The 24813-nt window shown below is 43.1% G+C and overlaps 1 non-coding gene and 1 pseudogene across 1 annotated transcript; both read right to left on the bottom strand.

Annotated features, from left to right (window-relative positions):
* Positions 1 to 372: 372 nt before the first annotated feature.
* TRNAK-UUU (transfer RNA lysine (anticodon UUU)) lies at positions 373 to 445 on the bottom strand. The gene has a single exon. It is a non-coding gene; the product is annotated as a tRNA-Lys (tRNA).
* Positions 446 to 7360: 6915 nt separating this feature from the next.
* Positions 7361 to 24813, bottom strand: part of LOC134731218 (uncharacterized) — a 43415-nt pseudogene continuing 25962 nt past the window's right edge.

The raw sequence follows: 24813 nt of genomic DNA, 5'->3' as shown, positions 1-24813 counted from the left end.
TTATTACCCTGCTGTGCAATAGAACACCAAAACTTATTCTAATTGTAACTTTACAGAACACCAAAATATGTGATATTATTACCCTGCTGTGCAATAGAACACCAAAACTGATTCTAATTGCAACTTTGTACCCATTGACCAACTTTTTTTTTTCTTTTCTTTTCTTTTTAAGAAGGAGTTTCACTCTTTTTGCCTAAGCTGGAGTGCAATGGCACGATCTCGGCTAACTGCAACCTCCGCTTGCCTCTAATTTTTCTTATTTTATTTTTTTTAAGATGGAGTTTCACTCTTTTTGCCTAAGCTGGAGTGCAATGGTGTGATCTCGGCTAAGTGCAACCTCCGCTCGCCTCCCAGCCTAAAAAGAAACACCGTCGCCCGAACAGGGACTTGAACCCTGGACCCTCAGATTAAAAGTCTGATGCTCTACCAACTGAGCTATCCAGGCTACCCATTACTCAGTTTCTCCCCATTCTCCCTTTCCCCTAACCTCCCTGCCTCTGGTGGCCACTGTCGTACTCACTACTTCTACGAGACCAACTCTCTAGATTCCCGTGAGTGAGATCGTGCTATATTTGTCTTTCTGTGTTTGGCTTATTTCACTTAACATAATGCCCTCCAGATTCATCCATGTTGTTGCAAATGACAGGATTCCATTCTCTTTTATGGCTGAATAGTATTCCACTGTGTATATATACCACATTTTCTTTTTCTTTGTTTTTGAGACGGAGTTTCGCTCTTATTGCCCAGGCTGGAATGCCATGGCATGATCTCGGCTCACCGCAACCTCCATCTCCTGGGTTCAAGCGATTCTCCTGCCTCAGCCATCTGAGTAGCTGGGATTACAGGCATGTGCCATCATGCCCGGCTAATTTTATATTTTTAGTAGAGATGGGGTTTATCCATGTTGGGCAGGCTGACCTCGAACTCCTGATCTCAGGTGATCCGCCCGCCTCAGCCTCCCAAAGTGTTGGGATTACAGGCATGAGCCACCGCGCCCTGCCATATACCACATTTTCTTTAACCATTCATCCGTTATTGAACACTTAGCTTGATTCTATATCTTGGCTATTGTAAATAATGCTGCAATAAACATGAAAGTACAGTTACCTTTTCAACGTACTGTTTTCATTTCATACCTAGTAGGCTGGGAGCGGCAGCTCATGCCTGTAATCCCAGTGCTTTGGGAGGCCGAGGCGGGTGGATCATGAGGTCAGGAGTTCAAGACCAGCCTGACCAATATGGTGAAACCCTGTTTCTACTAAAAATACAAAAAATTAGCCGGGCGTGGTGATGCATGCCTGTAATCTCAGCTACTCGGGAGGCTGAGGCAGGGGAATGGCTTGAACCCCGGAGGCGGAGGTTGCAGTAAGCCAAGATCACGCTACTGCACTCCAGTCTGGGCAACAGAGTGAGACCCTATCTCAAAACAAAAAACAAAAAACAAAAAAAACTATGTATCTACATATATCTATATATATAGTGGGATTGCTGGATCATATGGTAGTTCTATTTTTAATTTTTGGTAGAACCTCCATATTATTTTCCAAAATGGCTGTAATGGTTCTTTTTTCTCCACATCCTCAACAATAATTTGGTCTTTTTGATAATAGCCATTTGAAATGGAGTGAGGTGATATCTCATTGTAGTTTTGATTTGCATTTCCCTAATTAATGATGTTAAGCATTTTTCCATATGTCTGTTAGCCATCTGTATGTTTTCTTTTGAAAGAATATCCATTAAATATTTTTACCCATTTGCTTTTTTTGAGCCAGAGTCTCACTCCATTGCCTATGCTGGGAAGCAGTGGCAAGAACATGACTCGCTGCAGTCTAGACCTCCTGGGTTCAAGCGATTCTGCCACTTGAGTCCCCCAAGTAGTTGGGACTACAGGCATCTACACCATGCCTGACTAACTTTTGTAGCGACGGGGTTTCACTATGTTGCCCAGGCTGGTCTTGAGCTCTTGGGCTCCAGTGATTCAACTGTCTTGCCTCCCAAAGTGCTGGGGTTACAGGTGTGAGCCCAGCCATTTTGCCCATGTTTAAATAGCATGATGATGATTATTTTGCCTTTGAGTTGAGTTCCTTATCTATTCCAGATATTAACCCCATGTAAGATGTATAGTATGCAAATATTTTCTCCCATTTTATAGGTTGTCTTTTCCCTGTTGTTTTCTTTGCTTGCTTTTTAGCTTGATATGATTCCATTTGTTTATTTTTGCTTTCAATCCTTCTGCTTTTGAGGTCTTATCTACAAAACCATGAAAACACACTGCCCAGTTTAATGTCATGATTGTTTCTCCTATGTTTTCTTCTACTAGTTTTTTTTTTTTTTGGAGATGGAGTCTCGCTCTGTTACCCAAGCTAAAGTGCAGTGGCACAATCTTGGCTCACTACAACCTCCAGTTCCTGGTTTCAAGTGATTCTCCTGCCTCAGCCTCCCGAGTAGCTAGGATTACAGACATGTGCCACCACTCCTGGCTAAAATTTTTGTATTTTTAGTAGAGATGGAGTTTCACCATGTTGGCCAGGCTGGTCTCGAACTCCTGACCTCAGGTGATCCTCTTGTGTCTGGAATTGGTGGGTTCTTGGTCTCGCTGACTTCAAGAATGAAGCCACAGACCCTCGCAGTGAGTGTTACAGTTCTTAAAGATGGTGTGTCCGGAGTTTGTTCCTTCAGATGTTCAGATGTGTCTGGAGTTTCTTCTTTCTGGTGGGTTCCTGGTCTCGCTGGCTTCAGCAGTGAAGCTGCAGACCTTTGCGGTGAGTGTTACAGCTCATAAAGGCAGTGCAGACCCAAAGAGTGAGCAGCAGCAAGATCTATTGCTAAGAGCGAAAGAAGAAAGCTTCCACAACGTGGAACAGGACCAAACAGGTTGCTGCTGCTGGCTCGTGTGGCCTGCTTTTAGTCCCTTATCTGGCCCCACCTACATTCTGCTGATTGGTCCATTTTACAGAGAGCTGATTGGTCCATTTTGACAGAGTGCTGATTGGTGTGTTTACAATCCTTTAGCTAGACACAGAGTGCCGAATGGTGCCTTCACAATCCTTTAGCTAGACACAAAAGTTCTCCAAGTCCCCACTAGATTAGCTAGACCCAGAGCACTGATTGGTGTGTTTACAATCCTTTAGCTAGACACAGAGTGCTGAATGGTGCGTTCACAATCCTTTAGCTAGACACAGAGTGCTGAATGGCACGTTTACAATCCTTTAGCTAGACACAAAAGTTCTCCAAGTCCCCACCAGATTAGCTAGACACAGAGGGCTGATTGGTGCGTCTACAAACCTTTAGCTAGACACAGAATGCTGATTGGTACATTTACAATCCTTTAGCTAGACAGAAAAGTTCTCCAAGTCCCCACCCGACCCAGAAGCCCAGCCGGCTTCACCTCTCAATGGCACTTGCAGTGGGACTTTGCAGCACCTGGCCCCGGCTCTCCAGCAGCCCAAAGGGAGCTCGTCCCCCTGATCAAGCCCATCAGGCGCCGGCCGCCGCGCGAAGTGCAGCCCGCTGAGCCCGCGCCCACCCAGAAACCGAGCCGGCTGGCGAGTGCCGCAGGCAGCTCCGGCTCCCGCTCGCGCCTCCCACTCCACACCTCCCCGCCAGCAGAGGGAGCCGGCTTCGGCCTCGGACAGCCCCAGAGAGGGACCCCCACAGCGCAGCGGCGGGTTGAAGGGCTCCTCGAGGGCCGCCAGAGCGGACGCTGAGGAGGGGCAGAGAGCGAGCGATGGTTGCTAGCACGTTGTCACCTCTCACCCTCACCTCAGCTTCCCGAAGTGCTGGTATTACATGCATGAGCCACTGTACCCGGCCATCTTCTACTAGTTTTATAGTATAAGATTTTGTGTTTAAGTCTTTAATCCAGATGATCATTGCCACTGTACTATGGCCTGGGCGACACAGCAAGATCTTGTTTTTAAAATAAATAAATAAAATGAAGAGGACCCTCTGAAGGAAGCAGATTGCTCCCACAGGATCTGGGAGACACCCCAAATACTGTAAGTGCCTAAACTGTGGAGGTGGGAAAGGGAGATTCTCAGCCACCAAACAAACACACACCCCAAATGGGGAAACCGAAAGTCTAGTTTACACAAGAAGATTCTGAACTTACCTGGAGCTGAGTCAGTTTAGAGAGCCAAGCAACATACGAGGGTAGAGGAAGCAGTGGGAAAGGCCCTGGGATCTCTCTGGGTCCCCAGAGAGACCATTCCTGCCTGGCATCACAGGGATCCTTTGGGAGGGTGGCCAGAGGCGTGGGGGAAAATGCCACAGGGAGAAGGGAATCTACAGCTGAACTTTGTAACAATTTGAACTGGTTGAGAAGCCTCCTGGCCAGAACTCGGGGAGGGCGTGAATCTGGCAGGCAGACCCCACAGGTGGGGGAAGAATTAAAGCCCTACTTTCCTTTGCAGCTGCGAGGCAGGTGGCCTGGGGTAAGTTCTCAGTCCTGCTTGACCACTGCCTGGAAACAGACTCAGTGCTGTTAGGGGTGGCATGGCGGGAGTGAGACTGGCCCTTCAGATTGTGTCGGAGCTGGGTGAGGCCTGTGACTGCCAGCTTCCCCCACTTCCCTAACAACCTGCATGACTCAGCAGAGGCAGCCATAATCCTCCTAGGTACATAACTCCATTGACCTGGAACCCTCACATCTATTTCCCACAGCAGCTGCAGCAAGACCCACCCAAGGAGAGAGTCTGAGCTCAAAGACACCTAGCCCTGCTCCCACCTAATGGTCCTTCCCTACCCACTCTGGTCACAGAACACAAAGGGCATATATTCTTGAGAGTTCTAGGGCCTTGACTTTCATGCGCGTCCAGGTGAAGAGACCACCAAACAGGCTTTGTGTGAGCAATAAAGCGTTTAATCACCTGGGTTCAGGCGGGCTGAGTCCGAAAAGAGAGTCAGTGAAGGGAGATAAGTGTGGGGCCGTTTTATAGGATTTGGGTAGATAAAGGAAAATTACTGTCAAAGGGGATTTGTTCTCTGGCAGGCAGGAGTGGGGGTCACAAGGTGCTCAGTGGGGGAGCTTTTTGAGCCAGGATGAACCAGGAAAAGGACTTTCACAAGGTAATGTTATCAGTTAAGGCAAGGACCGGCCATTTTCACTTCTTTTGTGGCGGAATGTCATCAGTTAAGGCGGGGCAGGGCATTTTCACTTCTTTAGTGATTCTTCAGTTACTTCAAGCCATCTGGGCGTATGTGTGCAAGTCACAGGGGATGTGATGGCTTGGCTTGGGCTCAGAGGCCTGACATTCTTGCCTTCTTATATTAATAAGAAAAATAAAACAAAATAGTGTTGAAGTGTTGGGGTGGCGAAAATTTTTGGGGGGTGGTATGGAGAGAGAGAATGGGCAGTGTTTCTCAGGGCTGCTTCAAGCGGGATTAGGGACGGCGTGGGAACCTAGATTGGGAGAGATTAAGCTGAAGGGAGATCTTGTGGTAAGGGGTGATATTGTGGGGTTGTTAGAAGAAACATTTGTCATATAGAATGATTGGTGATGGCCTGGATATGGTTTTGGATGAATTGAGAAACTAAACAGAAGATACAAGGTCAGAATAAAAGAAGGAGAAAAATGGGTATTAAAGGACTAAGAATTGGGAGGACCCAGGACATCCAATTAGAGAGTGCCCAAGGGGGTTCTGCGTAATTACTTGCTTGGTTGGCAAGTTTTTGGGCTCTATCCTTGAGTTTTTTTATGTTGTCATACAACAGGCCAGATTCATTTAGGTAAAAACAACACTCTTCATTTAAGAATATACAGAGTCCTCCCTTTTCAGCAGTGAGTAAGTTAAGGCCTCAGCGGTTTTGGAGGACAACTGCAGCTAAAGAGTCAACTTGGGCCTGGAGGACTGATGAAGTTTGTGATATGTCTGTGATGCTAGCAGAGAAGTCATTAGACAGGCTACAGAAGGTCGTGACAGATGTTGAAATGCCTGCTATTCCAGTACCGAGAGCAGTAGTGGAGGCAGAAAGTCCTAAACTGACCAGCAAGGGAATTAGTGGAATAACTCTTTTTTGTTGTGTCAGTGTCATGAGGGGAACAGGGAGCTCTTTGGTCCTATTTGCAAACTGAATTTTGGGGGTAAGGAAAACTAGTGTGCATGTGCCTGTCCAATTAGCAGGTAGACACATGTAGGTAGAGGATCCACAGAGGAAGAAGAGACCTTGTGCGAGGCAAAACTGGAGGTGCAAAGTGAAAAGGTGAGAAGGAGTGCTGAAAGGGGTGTCTTGTACCCAGACTCCTGGGGTTGTAGCTAGGGCGGCAGCCATCAGAGGTTGTAATGGGGACTGATGGGGTAACTGCACAGAGGGGGAGGTTCGATTTTCATGGTGTATGAGAAAACGTTGAGTAACTACGAGCAACCTTTCATTGTTATTTTCAGAGCTGGGTATAAGTAAACAAGAAGAGGGCCTGCGAGGAGAGTCTGACGAGCAAAGGGAAGGTAGCCAAGGATGGAGTGAAATACAGGGTAAGTGTCTTCCTAAGCAATAATTACTGCTAACGTTTTTAAGTTTGTCAGTATTGATAGAGGGCTTGTCTGTAATATGGAGCTGGAAGGCTCCAATTGTTTCAGTGATGTGTGTAGTTGGGCTTTGGAGATGAAGAGTAAAGGAACATTGAGAAGGTGAAAGATTACCTAGGGGAATTCCAGTGGGTCTTTGTCGAGAGATACATAAAGGAGCAGCCACAGGAATAGTAGTTTCTGTTGTGAGAGGTCCAAATATGGGGGGAGTGGAATTAATATAAGGAGAAACGTTTTTTAAATAAGTGCAGAGGAGGGTGGCAGTTTGCTGATGTGAAATGTCTGGGGAAGTCTTGCTGGACCTGTCTAGAAAGTATATGAGTTCTTCAGGAGGGTAAAGGTGAGGGCTCTTAAAGGAAGTTCAGAGGTGTAAGGAGACAGGAGATGTTGCCCAGCCTGTCTGTAAAGCGGGGACAGCTGTGTAGGCACTGGAAGAAAGGGAAATGCAAAGCCAGCGGTTGCTCACTAAGGAGGGATTAGAAGCGGCTAGGAGAGAATGGGTAAGGTTGATAGTGTGGTGGAGATAGCTGGGGAGAGGTAGAGGGTGGCATAAGAATGGGAATGAGAATAAGAGTGAGTATAAAAGTAAAGAATAGAACTTTATCAGGGCGGAAGTATTGGAGGGTGCCCTGCCAGCAAAGATCATCTATCCACTCTAAGAGGGAGTTAAGAGTGGCAGCTGCGGGATAGCACCAAGAGATATCAGCTGTGATGGCTTGAAGAAACAGTGTAAACCAGCAGTGAAAACAAGAGTAGGGCATTTATAAGTAGTTGAGAATGGAGAATAGGAGTATGACTAGACAGAAGATAGTAGGGATGACTAGTTTTTTGGGGCTCAGCCCAAGTGGTGGGGGTGACTTCGTAAAGCCCTGTTGCAAAAAGTAGGGTAAGGATGAACAGACCTAATAGAATGAAGGGATGTATTAGGCTCATAAGGGCTATTACTGTTCTTCAGAAACACGAGTGAGTTTAAGGGAAGTAGGGGAGAGTACTTGTGACTTCCAGGAGGAAGAGGAGGGATTAGGCTGGCTGTCCGATGGACACAGCTTTATTCTGGAACGGTGAACCCAGTGGGGAGGATCCTGCAGGTGGACGGCAGTCGGGGTACTATAGATGACTAAGTAGGGTCCGGTCCATCAAGGTTGTAGAGTTTGAGGGGTCAGATTCTTAACAAGAACTGATCATCCAGCTAGGGTGTCTTCATATGGCTGGGGATCTGGAGTAGGCAAGAGAAGATTAGCAGCCTGGCAAATTTCCTGTCTAGCCTGTTGGAGGACTGGAAGATGATCGTCTAGAGGGCTGGTGTCTGGGATAAGGTTGGGGCCAAGCAAGAAAGTGCATCCATATAAAAGTTCAAATGGACTGTACCGTGTAGCATCTCGAGGACAGGCTCTAATTCTGAGAAGGGCAAGAGGTAAAAGTACTGTCCAATCCTTTTTAAGTTGGAGGCTGAGCTTGGTGAGATGTGTCTTTAAAAGACCATTAGTCTGTTCTACCTTTCCTGAAGATTGAGGATGGTAAGAGATATGAAGGTTACACTGAATACCAAGAGCCTGAGAAACTGCTTGGGTGATTTGACTAGTAAAGGCTGGTCTGTTATCAGACTGTATAGAGGTGGGAAGGCCAAACTGAGGAATTATGTCTGACAGAAGGGAAGAAATGACTGCAGTGGCCTTCTCAGACCCTGTGGGAAAGGCCTCTACCCATCCAGTGAAAGTGTCTACCCAGACTAAGAGATATTTTAGTTTTCTGACTCGGGGCATGCGAGTAAAGTCAATTTGCCAGTCCTGGGCAGAGACAAATCCCTGAGCTTGATGTGTAGGAAAGGGAGGGGGCCTGAATAATCCCTGAGGGGTAGTAGAATAGCAGATGGAACACTGAGAAGTGATCTCCTTGAGGATAGATTTCCGTGATGGAAAGGAAATGAGAGGTTCTAAGAGATGGGCTAGCAGCTTGTAACCTGCATGGAAGAGGTTATGAAATGACGACAGAATAGAATGGGCCTGTGAGGCTGGAAGGAGATATTTTCCTTGGTCTAAGAACCATTTGCCTTGTGTGGGAAGAGATTGATAGGTGGAAGTTTCAGCGGGGGAGTAGGTGGGAGCGACCGATGTGAAGGAGAAAAACTGGCCATGAGGGACAGAAGTTGGAGAGCTAGCTGCTTGTCTAGCCAGCTTATCAGCATAAGCGTTGCCTAGAGCAATGGGTTCTGATGCCTTTTGATGCCCCTTACAGTGAATGACCCCAGCTTCCTTTGGAAGTAAAGCGGCCTTGAGCAGAGTTTTTATTAAAGAGGCATTAATGATGGAGGACCCTTGTGTAGTGAGGTAACCTCTTTCAACCCATGTGACCGCATGGTGGTGCAGAATATGAAAGTCATATTTAGAGTCAGTATAAATATTGATGCGTAGTCCTTTTGCAAGAGTGAGGGCCTGAGTTAAGGCAACTAGTTCGGCTTGCTCAGAGGTAGTGGAGGGGGGCAGAGCGGTAGTGTCAATAACAGATGTGGAAGATACTATTGCATATCCTGCCTTTGCTTGTGAGTGGCAGTTAGGCCTGGTGGAACTGCCATCAATAAACCAAGTGTGATCAGGGTGAGAAACAGGGAAGAAGGAAATGTGGGGAAATGGGGTGAAAGTCAGGTGGATCAGAGAGATGCAGTCATGAGGGTCAGGTGTGGTATCCGGAATAATGTGGGAGGCCAGATTGAAGTCCGGGCCAGGAACAATGGTAATTGTTGGAGACTCAACAAAGAGTGAGCATAGCTGAAGGAGCTGGGGAGCAGAAAGTATATGCACCAGGTGTGAGGAAGAAAATAGATTTTGGAAATTATGAGAGCTGTAGAGAGTGAGTTGAGCATAGTTTGTGATTTTGAGGGCCTCTAAAAGTATTAGGGCAGCAGCAGGTGCTGCACGCAGACATGATGGCCAGCCTAAAACAGTAAGGTCAAGTTGTTTGGACAAAAAGGCTACAGGACATGATCCTGGTTCTTGTGTAAGAATTCCGACTGCACAGCCCTGTACTTCAGCTGTGTGTAATGAAAAGGGTTGGGATGAGTCAGGGAGAGCTAGGTTGGGGTCTCTAAAGCTGTCTTCAAGGAATGGAAAGAGGAGTGGAGAAAGGATTTAGGATCTATGGGGTCAGCTAAGTTTCTTTTTGTGAGTTTATATAATGGTTTTGTTAGGATGGCAAAACCAGATATCCAAAGGTGAAAGTATCCAACCATGCCCAGGAAGGAAAGGAGTTGTTGTTTTGTAGAAGGGGTTGGGGTTTGAGAGATCAGTCAGACACAATCGGCAGGGAGAGCATGTGTGTTTTTATGAAGAATTATGCCGAGGTAGGTAAAGGGTGGAGAAGAAATTTGAGCTTTGGAGGGGGGATACCCAATATCCTTTGAAGAATAGATGCTGAAGGAGCAGAAGTGTGTCTTGTTGAGAAGATTCAAAGGAGGGGCTACAAAAAAGAAGGTCATCAATATATTGAATAAGGTGAGAAGTGGAGGGGTGGAAAGAAAGTAAATCATGAGAAAGAGCTTGGCTGAAGTAATGAGGGCTGTCCCTGAAACCTTGCGGCAGCACAGTCCAGGTAAGCTGCTGGGACTGATGGGTGTCAGGGTCAGTCCAGGTGAAAGCAAAGAGAGGCTGGGACGAGGGGTGCAGGGGAATAGTTAAAAAAGCATCTTTAAGACCAAGAACGGAATAGTGAGTTGTGGAGGAAGGTATCGAGGACAAAAGAGTGTATGGGCTGGGCACCACAGGGTGGATAGGCAAAACAATTTGGTTGATAAGGTGCAGATCCTGAACTATCTGTAAGACTTGTCTGGTTTTTGGACAGGTAAAATGGGGAAAATTGTAAGGAGAGTTTATACGTTTTAGAAGCCCATGCTGTAGCAGGTGAGTGATAACAGGCTTTAATCCTTTTAAAGCGTACTGTGGGATGAGATATTGGCATTGAGCGGGGTAAGGGTGATTAGGTTTTAATGGGATGGTAATGGGCATGTGATCGGCTGCCAGGGAAGGAGTAGAGATGTCCCATACTTGTGGGTTAAGGTGGGGGGTTACGAGAGGAAGATGCAAAGGAGGCTTTTGGTTGGGGAGAAGGGCGGCAATGAGATGGGCTGTAGTCCAGGAATAGTCAGGGAAGCAGGTAATTTGGTTAAAATATCTCGGCCTAATAAGGGAACTGGGCAGGTGGGGATAACTAAAAAAGAGTGCATAAAAGAGTGTTGTCCAAATTGGCACCAGAGTGGGGGAGTTTTTAGGGGTTTTGAAGCTTGGCTGTCAATACCCAACTTATCGGGGTGAGGGAAACAGGCCCTTGAAAAGAAGGCAACGTGGAGTTGGTAGCCCCCGTATTGATTAAACAGGGGATGGACTTACCCTCCACTGTGAGAGTTACCTGAAGCTCAGCGTCTGTGATGGTCCAGGGGGCTTCCGAGGCGATCGGGCAGCGTCGATCTTCAGTCGCTAAGCCAAGCAGATCTGGGAAGGAGTCAGTCAGAGAGCCTTGGGCTAGAGCTTTAGGGGCTCTAGGAGTGGCTGCCGGGTGAGCTGGGCAGTCTGCCTTCCATGGGTCCCTGCACAGATGGGACATGGCTTGGGAGGAATCCCAGGCTGTGGGCATTCCTTGGCCCAGTGGCCAGATTTCTGGCACTTGAAGCAAGATCCTGATGGAGGAAGTCTTGTAGGAATGCTTGACTGCTGCGGCTTAGGCGTGTGTGGCTTAGGCATTTTGAAGTTCTTGCATGCTGGAGGTGTGGCTGGGTTTTGTCTCACAGCAGAGGCAAGTGATTGTAACTCAGAAATGCGTTGCCATCTGGCTGCTTCCTCTCTATTATTGTACACCTTGAAGGTGAGGTTGATTAATTCCTGTTGTGGGGTTTGAGGGCCAGATTCTAATTTTTGAAGTTTTTTCCTAATGTCAGGAGTGGATTGGGTGATCAAATGCATATTAAGAATAAGGCGGCCTTCTGGCCCTTCTGGGTCTAGGGTGGTATAGTGTCTAAGGTTTGCTGCTAAGCGGGCCATGAACTGGGCTGAGTTTTCCTCTTTACCTTGGGTAGTCTCTTTAAGCTTGTCCTAATTAACAGCTTTGTAAACTGCCTTTTTAAGCCCTTCAACTAGGCAGGAAATCACGTAATCTCACCTAGCTATACCTGGGGAATTTGCCTGAGAGTTCCATTGGGGATCCTCTTGGGGAACTACTCTACTGCCTTCCTGGAGGTCTGGCTCGTGAAGCCGGTGGTTATCAGCGTGAGATTGGGCTAGAGAAAAAACTCTTTCCCGATCATCTGGGGAGAGGGTAGAAGTCAGGTTGACATTTAAGTTACTCCAGGTTAAATCATAGGACAGAGTTAGATATTGGAATTCCTGTATATATTTAGTGGGGTCTGATGAGAAAGAGCCTAAACACTGAATGATCTGAGAGAGGTCTGATAGAGAAAAAGGTACATGTACCCTGACTGCCTTCAGCTCCAGCCACCTCTCTAAGAGGAAATTGTTGGGCAGGTGGGGAAGAGCTAGTTGTGGAACTAAACTGTAAGCCAGACCAGGTGTGAGGAGGGGAGGTGATAGAAGGATTATAGGGTGGAGGAGCAGAGACTGAGGAAGAATTGGGACTTAGCTCGGCATGGCGATGAGCAGCCTAGGGAGGAGGGGAAAGGTCAGATGGGTCTGTAGAAAAGGAAGACTGGAAAGACTCAGCGATGCTTGGGGTTGGGATTGAGGGGACAGGAGGGAAGGAAAGAAGGAGGATTTGGGAGGAATCGCATTGGGAACAGAGACTAGGGAGGGAATGAAGTGTGAAAAATGCCTGGATGTAAGGCACCTCAGACCATTTGCCCATTTTTTGACAAAAATTACTTAGGTCTTGTAGGATGGAGAAATTGAAAGTGCCATTTTCTGGCCATTTAGAGCCATTGTCAAGTTTGTATTGGGGCCAAGTGGTATTGCAGAAGAAGATAAGGCATTTAGGTTTTAGGTCAGGTGTGAGTTGAAGAGGTTTTAAGTTCTTGAGAACACAGGCTAAGGGAGAAGAAGGAGGAATGGAGGGTGGAAGGTTGCCCATAGTGAAGGCAGCAAGCCCAGAGAAAAGAGAGAGTAAAGACATGGAGGGAAGGGGTTTGGGGGTTCTTACCCTCCAGAAAAGTGGGAAAGGGGTCGGGGAGCGGAAATAAGGGGTTGGGGCACAGAGATAAGAGGTTGGGGTGTGGAAATAAGGGGTTGGGGCACAGAGATAAGAGGTTGGGGTGTGGAAATAAGGGATCAGGGTACAGAGATAAGAGGTCAAGTCATGGAAATAAGGGATTGGGGGGTTCTTGCCCCCCAGAAAAGCAGAGAAGGGGTAGAGGCAGGGAGGGAAGGGGTCAGGATTCTTGCCCCTCCCCCAGAAAAGTGGGACTTGCTGCTAAGGGTGAAGGACCAAGGCAGGCATCCCTGCGTGGTCAGACACCTCTGAAACGTGGGTGAATAATCAGAGAGGCATCCCTGCAATGATTAAATACCAAGGGAAGGCTGCCTTCCTGAGTCCGTGACCAGCACCGGCGTTTTGGGTCCACGGATAAAGCGTGTCTCCTTTGTCTTTACCAGAAAATGAAAGGAATTAAAATTAAGAGAAGGGAGAGATTGAAGAGTGGCACCAAGATTGAAAGGAGAAAGTGGTTGAGGGATAGTGAGAGAGGTTGGAGAAGAGAGTAAGAAGAGGCCGCTTACCCGATTTAAAATTGGTGAGATGTTCCTTGGGCTGGTGGGTCTGAGGACCCGACGTTGTAGGTGGATCTTTTTCATGGAGCAAAGAGCAGGACGACAGGGGATTGATCTCCCAAGGGAGGTCCCCCGATCCGAGTCACAGCACCAAATTTCATGCATGTCTGTGTGAGGAGACCACCAAACAGGCTTTGTGTGAGCAATAAAGCTTTTAATCACCTGGGTGCAGGCGGGCTGAGTCCAAAAAGAGAGTCAGCGAAGGGAGATAAGGGTGGGGCCATTTTATAGGATTTGGGTACATAAAGGAAAATTACAGTCAAAGGGGATTTGTTCTTTGGTGGGCAGGAGTGGGGGTTGCAAGGTGCTCAGTGGGGGAGTTTTTGAGCCAGGATGAGCCATGAAAAGGACTTTCACAAGGTAATGTCATCACTTAAGGCAAGGACTGGCCATTTTCACTTCTTTTGTGGTGGAATGTCATCAGTTAAGGCAAGGACTGGCCATTTTCACTTCTTTTGTGGTGCAATGTCATCAGTTAAGGCGGGGCAGGGCATTTTCACTTCTTTTATGATTCTTCAGTTACTTCAGGCCATCTGGGCGTATACATGCAAGTCACAGGGGATGCAATGGCTTGGCTTGGGCTCAGAGGCCTGACACTGACCACTGCCGGTTCCTCTCGATACTACCACAGCTGATGCTCTCTGGAAAGTGCCACCTCCTGGCAGGCCAACCAACACAAAAATAGAGCATTAAACCACCAAAGCTAAGAACACTCTCAGAGTCCATTTTACCCTCTTGCCACCTCCACCAGAACAGATGCTGGTATCCATGGCTGAGAGACCCATAGAGGGTTCACATTACAGGACTCTGTGGAGACAACCCCCAGTACCAGCCCGGAGCCTGGTACACTTGCTGGGTGGCTAGACCCAGAAGAGAGATAATAATCACTACAGCTTGGCTCCAGGAAGCCACATCCATAGGAAAAGGGGGAGAGTACTCCATCAAGGGGACACCCTATGGGACAAAAGAATCTCAACAACAGCCTTCAACCCTAGACCTTCCCTTTGATAGAGGCTCCCCAAATGAGAAGGAACCAAAAAACCAACTCTGGTAATATGACAAAACAAAGCTGTATAACACCACTCCCCAAGATCACACTAGATCACCAGCAATGGATCCAAACCAAGAAGAAATCCCTGATTTACTTGAAAGAGAATTCAGGAGGTTAGTTATTAAGCTAATCCGGAAGGCAACAGAGAAATGTGGAACTCAATGCAAGGAAACTGAAAAAATGGTAAGTGAAGGGAGAACTATTCAATGAAATAGATAGCATAAATAAAACACAAAAAACTTCAGGAAACATTGGACACACTTATAGAAATGCAAAATGCTCTGGAAAGTCTCAGTAATAGATTGAACAAGTAGAAGAAAAAATTCAGAGCTCAAAGACAAGTTCTTTGAATTAACCCAATCCAATAAAGACAAAGAAAAAAAATAAGAAAATATGGACAAAGCCCCCAAGAAGTCTGGGATTATGTTAAGTGACCAAACCTAAGAATAATCAGCATTCCTGAGGAAGAAGAGAAATCTAAAGTTGGAAAACATATTTGGGGGAATAATCAAGAAAAACTTCCCTGGCCTTGCTAGAGACCTAGACATCTAAATATAAGAAGCACAAAGAACACCTGGGAAATTAATCACAAAAAGATCATCACCTAGACACATTGCCATCAGGTTATCTAAAGGTAAGATGAAGGAAAGAATCTTAAGAGCTGTGAGACAAAAGTACCAGGTAACCTATAAAGGAAAACTATCTGATCAACAGCAGATTTTTCAGCAGAAACCCTACAAGCTAGAAGGGATTGGAGCCCAATCTTCAGCCTCCTCAAGCAAAACAATTATCAGCCAAGAATTTTGTATGCAGCAAAACTAAGCAAAATATATGAAGGAAAGATACATTCGTTTTCAGACACACAAATGCTGAGAGAATCTGCCATTACCAAGCCACCACAATAACAATGGCTAAAAGGAGCTCTAAATCTTGAAATAAATCCTGGAAACACATCAAAACAGAGCCTCTTAGAAGCATAAATTTCACAGGACCTATAAAACAAAAATACAATTTAAAAAACAAAAACAAAAACCAAAGAACTAAGATACGCAGGCAACAAATAGCACAATGAATAGAATGGTACCTAACATTCCAATACTAACATTGAATGTAAATGGCCTAAATGCCCTACTTAAAAGAAACAGAACTGCAGAATGGATAAGAATTCACTAACCAACTTTCTGCTGCCTTCAAGAGACTCACCTAACAAACAAGGACTCACATAAACTTAAAGTAAAGGGGTGCAAAGAGGCATTTCATGCAAATGAACACCAAAAGCGAGCAGGGGTAGCTATTCTTACATCAGACAAAACATACTTTAAAGCAAGAGCAGTTAAAAAAGACAAACAGGGACATTATATACTGGGAAAAGGCCTTTATCCAACAGGAAAATGTCACAATCCTAAACATATATGCATCTAACACTGGAGATACCAAATCTATAAAACAATTAGTAATAGACCTAAGAAATGAGATAGACAGCAATGCAATAATAGTGGGGGACTTCAATACTTAAGTGGCAGCACTAGATAGGTCATCAAGACAGAAAGTCAACAAAGAAGCAATGGATTCAAACTATACCTTGAAACAAATGGATTTAACAGATATGTACAGAACATTCCATCCAACAACCACAGAATACACATTCTATTCAACAGCACATGGAACTTTCTCCAATATAGACCATATGATAGGCCACAAAATAACCCTCCATAAATTTAAGAAAATTGAAGTTATATCAAGCACTCTTTCAGACCATGGTAGAATAAAACTAGAAATCAACTTTAAAAGGAACCTTCAAAACCGTGCAAATACATGGAAATTAAATAACCTGTTCCTGAATGATCAATGAGTCAAAAACAAAATCAAAATGGAAATTAAAAACTTCTTGGAACTGAATGATGACAGTAGCACAAACTATCAAAACCTCTGGGATACAGGAAAGGCATACTAAGAGGAAAGTTCATAGCCCTAAACATCTACATCAAAAAGACTATAAGAGCACAAACTGACAATCTAAGGTCACACCTCAAGGAGCCAGAGAAAGAAGAACTAACCAAACCTGAACCCAGCAGAAGAAAGGAAATAATCAAGATGAGAGCAGAAGTAAATGAAATTGAAACAGAAAAATACAAAAGATAAATAAAACAAAAAGCTGTTTCTTTGAAAAGATAAATAAAATTGATAGACCATTAGCAAGGTTAACGAAGAGAAGAAGAGAGAAAATCCAGGTAACCTCAATAAGAAATGAAATGGGAGATATTACAATTGACACCACAGAAATACAAAAGATCATTTAAGGCTACTATGAACACCTTTATCTGCATAAACTAGGAAACGTAGAAAAGATGGGGAAATTCCTGGAAAGATATAACCCTTCTAGCTTAAATCAGGAAGAATTAGATACCCTGAACAGACCAATAACAAGCAGCAAGATTGAAATGGTGATTTAAAAATTACCAACAACAAAAAAGTCCAGGACCAGACAGATTCACAGCATAATTCTACCAGACATTCAAAGAAGAATTGGTATCAATCCTATTGAGACTATTCCACAAGATAGAGAAAGAGGGAACCCTCCCTAATTCATTCTATGAAGCCAGCATTACCCTAATATCAAAACCAGGAAAGGACATAACCAAAAAATGAAACTACAGACCAATATTCCTGATGAACATAGATGCTTCCAGCAACATATCAAAAAGATAATCCACCACAATCAAGTGGGTTTCATACCAGGGATTCAGGGATGGCTTAACATATGCAAGTCAATAAATGTGATACACCACATAAACAGAATTAAAAACAAAAATCACATAATCATCTCAATAGATGTAGAAAAAGCGTTTGACAAAATCCAGCATCTCTTTATGATTAAAACTTTCTGCAAAACTGGCATACAAGGGACATACCTCAATGTAATAAAAGCCATCTATGACAAACCCACAGCCAACATAATACTGAATGGTGAAAAGTTGAAAGCATTCCCTCTGAGAACTGGAACAAGACAAGGATGCCCACTCTCACCACTCCTCTTCAACATAGTACTGGAAGTCCTAGCTGGAGGAATCAGACAAGAGAAGAAATAAAGGGCATCCAGTTTGAAAGAGGAAGTCAAACTGTTAGTGTTTGCTGATGATATGATGGTTTACCTTGAAAACCCTGAAGACTCCAGAAAGCTCCTAGAACGGATAAAATAATTTAGCAAAGTCTCTGGATACAGAATTAATGTACACAAATCAGTAGCTCTCCTATACACCAACAGCAACCAAGTGGAGAATCAAATCAAGAACTCGACCCCTTTTACAATAAATGCAAACAAACAAAACAAAACAAAAACAAAAAAACCTTAGGAATATACCTAACGAAAAGGAGGTGAAAGACTTCTACAAGGAAAACTACAAAACACTGCTGAAAGAAATCATAGATGACACAAACAAATGGAAACACATCTTATGCTCTGGGTGGGTAGAATCAATATTGTGAAAATGACCATACTGCTAAAAGCAATCTACAAATTCAACACAATTCCCACCAAAATACCACCATCATTCTTCACACAATTAAAAAAAATCTAAAATTCATATGGAACCAAAAAAGAGTCCACATAACCAAACCAAAACTAGGCAAAAGGAACAAATCTGGAGGCATCACATTACCTGATTTCAAACTATACTATAAGGCCATAGTCACCAAAACAGCATGGTACTGGTATAAAAATAGGAACATAGACCAGTGGAACAGAATAGAGAACCTATAAATAAAACCAAATGCTTACAGGCAACTGATCTTTGACAAAGCAAACAAAAACATAAAGTGAGGAAAGGGCACCCCTTTAAACAAATGGTGCTGGGATAATTGGCTAGCCATATGTAGGAGAATGAAACTGGATCTTCGTCTCTCACCTTATACAAAAATCAGCCCAAGATGGATTAAGGACTTAAATCTGAGACCTGAAACTATAAAAATTCTAGAAGACAACGTTGGAAAAACTCTTCTAGACATAGGCTTAAGCAAGGATTTTGTGACCAAGTACTCAAAAGTAAATGCAATAAAAACAAAGATAAATAGCTGTGTCTTAATTGAACTAAAGAGATTTTGCATGGCAAAAGGAACAGTCAGCAGAGTAAACAGACACCCCACAGAGTGTGAGAAAATCCTCATAGTCTATACATCTGACAAAGGACTAATATTTAGAATCTACAATGAACTCAAATCATCAAGGAAAAAACAATCCCATTGAAAAGTGGGCTAAGGACATGAATAGACGATTCTCAAAAGAAGGTATACAAATGGCCAACAAACATGAAAAAATGCTCAACATCACTAATGATCAGGGAAATGCAAATGAAAACCACAATGCAACACCACCTTACTTCTGCAAGAATGGCCATAATAAAAAAATAAAAAAACATTAGATGTTGGCATGGATGTGGTGATCAGGGAACACTTCTACACTGCTGGTGGGAATGTAAACTAGCACAGCCACTATGGAAAACAGTGTGGAGATTCCTTAAAAAACTAAAAGTAGGGGCTGGGCATGATGGTTCACGCCTGTAATCCTAACACTTTGGGAGGCTGAGGCGGGCAGATCACAAGGTCAGGAGTTTGAGACCAGCCTGGCCAATATGGTGAAACCCAGGCTCTACTAAAAATACAAAAAATTAGCTGGGTGTGATGGTAGGTGCCTGTAATCCAAGCTACCTGGGAGGCTGAGGCAGGAAAATTGCTTGAACCTGGGAGGCGGAGGTCGTAGTGAGCCAAGATCGTGCCACTGCACTCCAGCCTGGGTGACAGAGCAAGACTCCATCTCAAAACAAACAAACAAAAAAAACAAAGAAGACAAAGTAGAACTGCCATTTGATCCAGCAATCCCACTACCTGGTATCTACCCAGAGAAAAGAAGTCATTATATGAAAAAGATACTCGTACATGCATGTTTATAGCAGCACAACTCGCAATAGCAAAATCGTGGAACCAACACAAATGCCCATTAATCAATATATATCTCATATATATATACATATCTCACAGTTTCTTTATATACACATTGTATATATACACACAATGGAATACTACTCAGCCATAAAAGAAATGAATTAATGGCATTTGCAGCAACCTGTATGAGATTGGAGACTATTATTCTAAGTGTAGTAACTCAGGAATGGAAAACCAAACGTTGTATGTTCTCACTTATATGTGGGAGTGAAGCTATGAGGACACAAAGGCATAAGAATGATGCAATGGACTTTGGGGACTTGGGGAGAAGGGTTGGAGGGGCCAAGGGATAAAAGACCACAAGTAGGGTGCAGTGTATACTGCTTGGGTGATGGGTGCACCAAAATCTCACAAATCACCACTGAAGAACTTACTCATGTAACCAAATACCACCTGTATTCCAATAACCTTTGGAAAAGCAATTAAATCCAAATTTTAAATCACAAAGGAAGTCTTTAATCCATTTTAAGTAGGTTTTTTTTGTATGGTGAAAGATAGGGGGTTCAGTTCATTCTTTTACATATGGATATCTAATTTATCCAGTACCATTTATTGAAGAGTTGGGTCCTCTTCCTAATGTATGTTCTTGGTATCTTTGTTGGAAATAATTTGACTGGGTGGATTTATTAGTGGACTGTTTTGTTCCGTTGGCCTATGGGCCTGCTTTTTGCTAGTACCATGCTGATTTGATTCCCATAATTTTGCAATATATTTTGAAGTCAGGTAGTGTAGTCTCCAGCTTTGTTTTGCTCAAAATTACTTTTTCTATTTGGAAAGTTTTGTGATTCCATTTACATTTTAGGATTGTTATTTATAGTTCTGTGAAGAATGTCAATGGTATTTTGATAGAAGTTGCATTTAATTTGTAGATCACTTTGAATAATGTGGATTTTTTAATCAATATTAATTCCTCCAATCCTTAAACAAGGTATATTTATTTAGTTATTTATGTCTTCTTCAATTTCTTTTATTAATGTTTCATAGTTTTCAGGGAAGAGATCTTTCACTTCCTTGTTTAAATTTATTTCTAGGTATCTTATTTATATTTTTGGTGGCAGTTGTAAATGCTGTTATTGATTTCTAGTTTCATACCTTTGGGATCAGATAAGATACCTGATATGATCTCTACCTTCTTACATTTGTTAAGATTTGTTTTATGGCCTAACGTATGATCTATCCTGAAGAATGTTTCATGTACAGTTGAGAAGAATGTGTATTCTGTTGCTATTAGAATGTTCTGTGCATGTCTGTTGGGTCTATTTGGTCTAGAGTGCATTTTAAATCCAATGTTTCTTTGCTGATTTTCTGTGTGGATAATCTATCAATTGGTGAAAGTGGAGTGTTGAAGTCTCCTACTATTATAGTATTGCAGTCTATTTCTTCCTTCACCTCTAATATTGGTATGACATATTTAGGTGCTCCGAAGTTGGGTGCATATTCATTTCTAATTGTGATATGCTCTGATGGAATAGATCCCTTTATCACTATATAATGACCTTTTCCTCTTTTTTTTCTTTTTTATAGGTTTGACTTAAAGTTAATTTTGTCTGATGTAAGTATGACTACCCTGCTTACTTTTGGTTTCTATTTGCATGGAATATTTTTATTTCCATCTCTTCACTTTTAGTCTTTGTGTGACCTTACAGGTAAAGTGAGTCCATTGTAGGTGGTATATAGTTGGGTCTTGTTTTTCTTATACATTCAACCATTCTATCTCTTTTAAGTGAAGAATTTAATCTATTTACATTCAAAGTTATTATTGATGGGTAAAAACTTACTGCTGCTCTTTTGCTAATTGTTTTCTGGTTGTTTTGTAGATATTTTGTTTTTTTTCTTTATCTCTTGTTGTTTACTTTTGTGGTTTGGTGGCTTTCTGTGGTGCTAAGCTTTTATTTTTTCCTCCCTTTTGTATTTGTGTATCTGCTGCAATTTCTTTGTGTTTATGATGGGGCTAACATAAAGAGTCTTAGACTATTTTAATCTGATAACTTATGTTTGTTTGCATAAAACTTCTCTAAACTTTTACTGTACCCCCCACAATTTACATTTTTGTTGACTTAATTTGTATTTTATATATTATGTTTCTTACAGCTAATTTGAGCTGTAGTTATTTTTACCATTTTGACTTTTAACCCTCATATGAGAGGTTTGAAAGATTTTCATCTCACTATTACAGTACTAGAGTATTCTGAGTTTAATTATGAATTTAGAGTTACTAGTCAATTTTATACTCTCATGTGTTTTCATGATAGTAATTATTCTTTTGCTTCTGGTTGTAGCACTCCGCTAAGCATTTCTTGTAAGGCCAGTCTAGTTGCAATGAATTCCCTCAGCTTTTGCTTGTTTGGGAAGGCTTTTATTTCTCCTCCATCTTTTTTTTTTTTTTTTTTTTTTTTTTTGAGATGGAGTCTCGCTCCATCACCCAGGCTGGAGTGCAGTGGCACAATCTTGGCTCACTGCAAGCGCCACCTTCTGGGTTCATGCCATTCTCCTGCCTCAGCCTCCTGAGTACCTGGGACTACAGGTGTCCACCACCACGCCTGGCTAATTTTTTATATGTTTAGTAGAGATGGGGTTTCACCATGGTCTCAATCTCCTGACCTTGTGATCCGCCCACCTTGGCCTCCCAAAGTACTGGGATTACAGGCATAAGCCACCATGCCTGGCCCTCCTCCATCTTTAAAGGATACCTTTTTTGGGTATAGTATTCTTGGATGGCAGTTTTTTTTTTTCTTCTAGCATTTTGAATATATCATTCCATTCTTTTCTAGCCTGCAAGTCTTCTGCTGAGAAATCTGCTGATAGTCTAATGGGGATTCCCTTATATGTCATTTGATGCTTTTAGTCTTGATGCTTTTAGAATTCTTCATTTTACTTTTGACAGTCTGGTTATAATGCGCGTTAGAGCACATTTTTGGTTAAATTTTTGGTTAAGTCTATTTGAGGAATTTTGAGTTTCATGGATCTGGGTGCTCATATCTTTCCCAAGACTTGTGTAGTTTTTAGCTATTATTTTGTTCAATATGTTTTTTCTAGTTTTCTCTATCTCTTCTCATTCTGTAAATCCAATAAATGTGAAAATTTGTTTGCTTAATGGTGTCCCATAGGCTTTCTTTATCCTTTTTTATTTTATGCTTTCCCCCGACTGGATTTTTCAAAAGATGTGCCTTCAAGTTCAGAATTTTTTTCTTCTTGGTCTAGTCTGTTGATAAAGCTCTGAATTGTATTTTTTAATTTCATTTATTGAATTCTTCAACTCCAAGATTTCTTTTTGTTTCTTTTAAAATGATATCTATTTCTTAGTTAAATTTTTCATTTATATCATAAATTGTCTTTCTAATTTCATTGAATTATTTGTCTGTATTTCTTGAATCTCATTGATTTTCCTTAATATCACTATTTTGAATTCCTTTTCAGGCATTTCATAAATTTCTGTTGTTTTTGGATCTGTTACTGGAGAATTATTTTGTTCATTTGGGGGTGTCATGTTTACTTGCTTCTTCTTGTGTCTTGTGTCCCTATGTTGGTATCTGTGCATCTACAGAATAGTCATCGCTTCCAATTTAAAAGTAGCTTTTTAAAGAAAATCCTTTTTAATGTAATGTAAATCAGTTCTATGGTATCAGTTTTGTAAGGTTTTTTGGCTTTGATTCTGGTGGATGCAGTTGTATAGTCTCTGAGCAGTTTCTTTAGCTGTAATTCATGTCAGCAATGTCTATGTGTGCCTCAATGGCCTAGCTGTGATAATTCATGGTGGCAGTTGTGTTAGTTTTCATATTGCTGTAAAGAAATACCTAAGACTGGGTGATTTATAAAGAAAAAAGTTTTAATTGGCTCACAGTTATAAAGGCTGTACAGACAGCATAGTGGCTTCTGCTTTTGGGGAGGCCTCAGGAAGCTTCCATTCATGGCAGAAAGCAAAGAGGGAGCTGGCATCTCATGGCAGGAACAGAAGCAAGAGAAAGTGAGGAGGGGAGGTGCTACACACTTTTAACCAAGCACATCTCATGAAAACTCACTCATTATCAAAAGGACAGTACCAAGGGGGATGGTGCTAAACTATTCATGAGAAATCCATTCCCATAATTCAGTTACCTTCCAGCAGGCCCCATCTCCAACACTGAGGATTACAATTTGACATGAGATTTGCTGGAGACACAGATCCAAACCATATAACTCTGCCCCTAGCCCTCCTACTCTCATGACCTTCTCACATTGCAAAATACAATTATGCCTTCCCAATAATCCCCCAAAGTATTAACTCTTTCCAGCATTAACTCAAAAGTCCAAAGTCTCATCTGAGACAGGCAAGTCCCTTCCATCTATGAGTCTGTAAAATAAAAAAACAAGTGAGTTACTTCCAAGATACATTGGAGGTATAGGCATTGGGTAAACACCCCCATTTTGAAAGTGATAAATTGGCCAGAATAAAAAAAGGCTACAAGCCCCATGCAAGTCTGAAAGCCAGCAAAGCAGTCATGAAATCTTAAAGCTCCAAAATAATATCCTTTGACCCCATGTCTTACATCCAGAACACACTGGTGCAAGGGGGGGCTCCCTAGGCCTTGGGTGGCTCTGCCCCTGTGGCTTTGCAAGGTTCATCTCCTGTGGCTGCTCTCATGGGCTGGTGTTGACTTCCTGTGACTTTTCCAGAGGTAGGGTGCAAGGTGTCAATGGATATACCATTCTGAGGTCTGGAGGACAGTGGCCTTCTTCTCATAGCTCCACTAAGCAGTGCCCCAATGGGGACTCTATATGGGGGCTCTAACTCACATTTCCCCTTCACTCCTCCCTAGTAGAGGTTCTCTGTCAGGGCTCTGCCCCTGCAGCAAGGTTCTGTCTGGACACCCAGGCTTTTTCATATATCCTCTGAAATCTAGGTGGAGGCTTCCAAGCCTTATTCACCCTTGCACTCTGTGGACCAGCAGGCTTAACACCACATGGAAGCTGCCAAGGCTTATGGCTTACACCTTTTGAAGCAGTGGCCTAAGCTGTACCTGGGTCCCTTTGAGCCACAGCTGGAGTTGGACTGGCCAGGATGCAGGAAGCAGTGCTCTGAGGTAGTGTGAGACAGCAGGGCCCTGGGTCTGGCATACAAAAACTATGCTGTCCTCCTAGGCATATGGTGAGAGGAGCTGCCTCTAAGATCTCTGAAATGTCATTGAGGCCTTTTCCCCATTGTCTTGGCTATCAGCACTTGCTTCTTTTTTAGCTATGCAAATTTCTGCAGCCTGCTTGAACTACTTCCCTGAAAATGGGCTTTTCCTTTCTACCATATGGCCAGGCTGCAAATTTTCTGAACTTTCACTCTCTGCTTCCCCTTTAAATATAAGTTCCAACTTTAGGTCATTTCTTTGCAAATGCATGTGAGCATACTCTGTTAGAAGCAGCTAGGTGACATCTTGAGCACTTTGCTGCTTAGAAATTTATTCTGCCAGATACCCTAAATCATCACTCTCAAGTTCAAAGTTCCACAGA

Source organism: Pan paniscus, chromosome 9, assembly GCF_029289425.2.
Source record: "Pan paniscus chromosome 9, NHGRI_mPanPan1-v2.0_pri, whole genome shotgun sequence".
In the NCBI taxonomy this organism is placed as follows: domain Eukaryota; kingdom Metazoa; phylum Chordata; class Mammalia; order Primates; family Hominidae; genus Pan; species Pan paniscus.
This window is presented reverse-complemented; position numbering and strand designations above follow the sequence as displayed.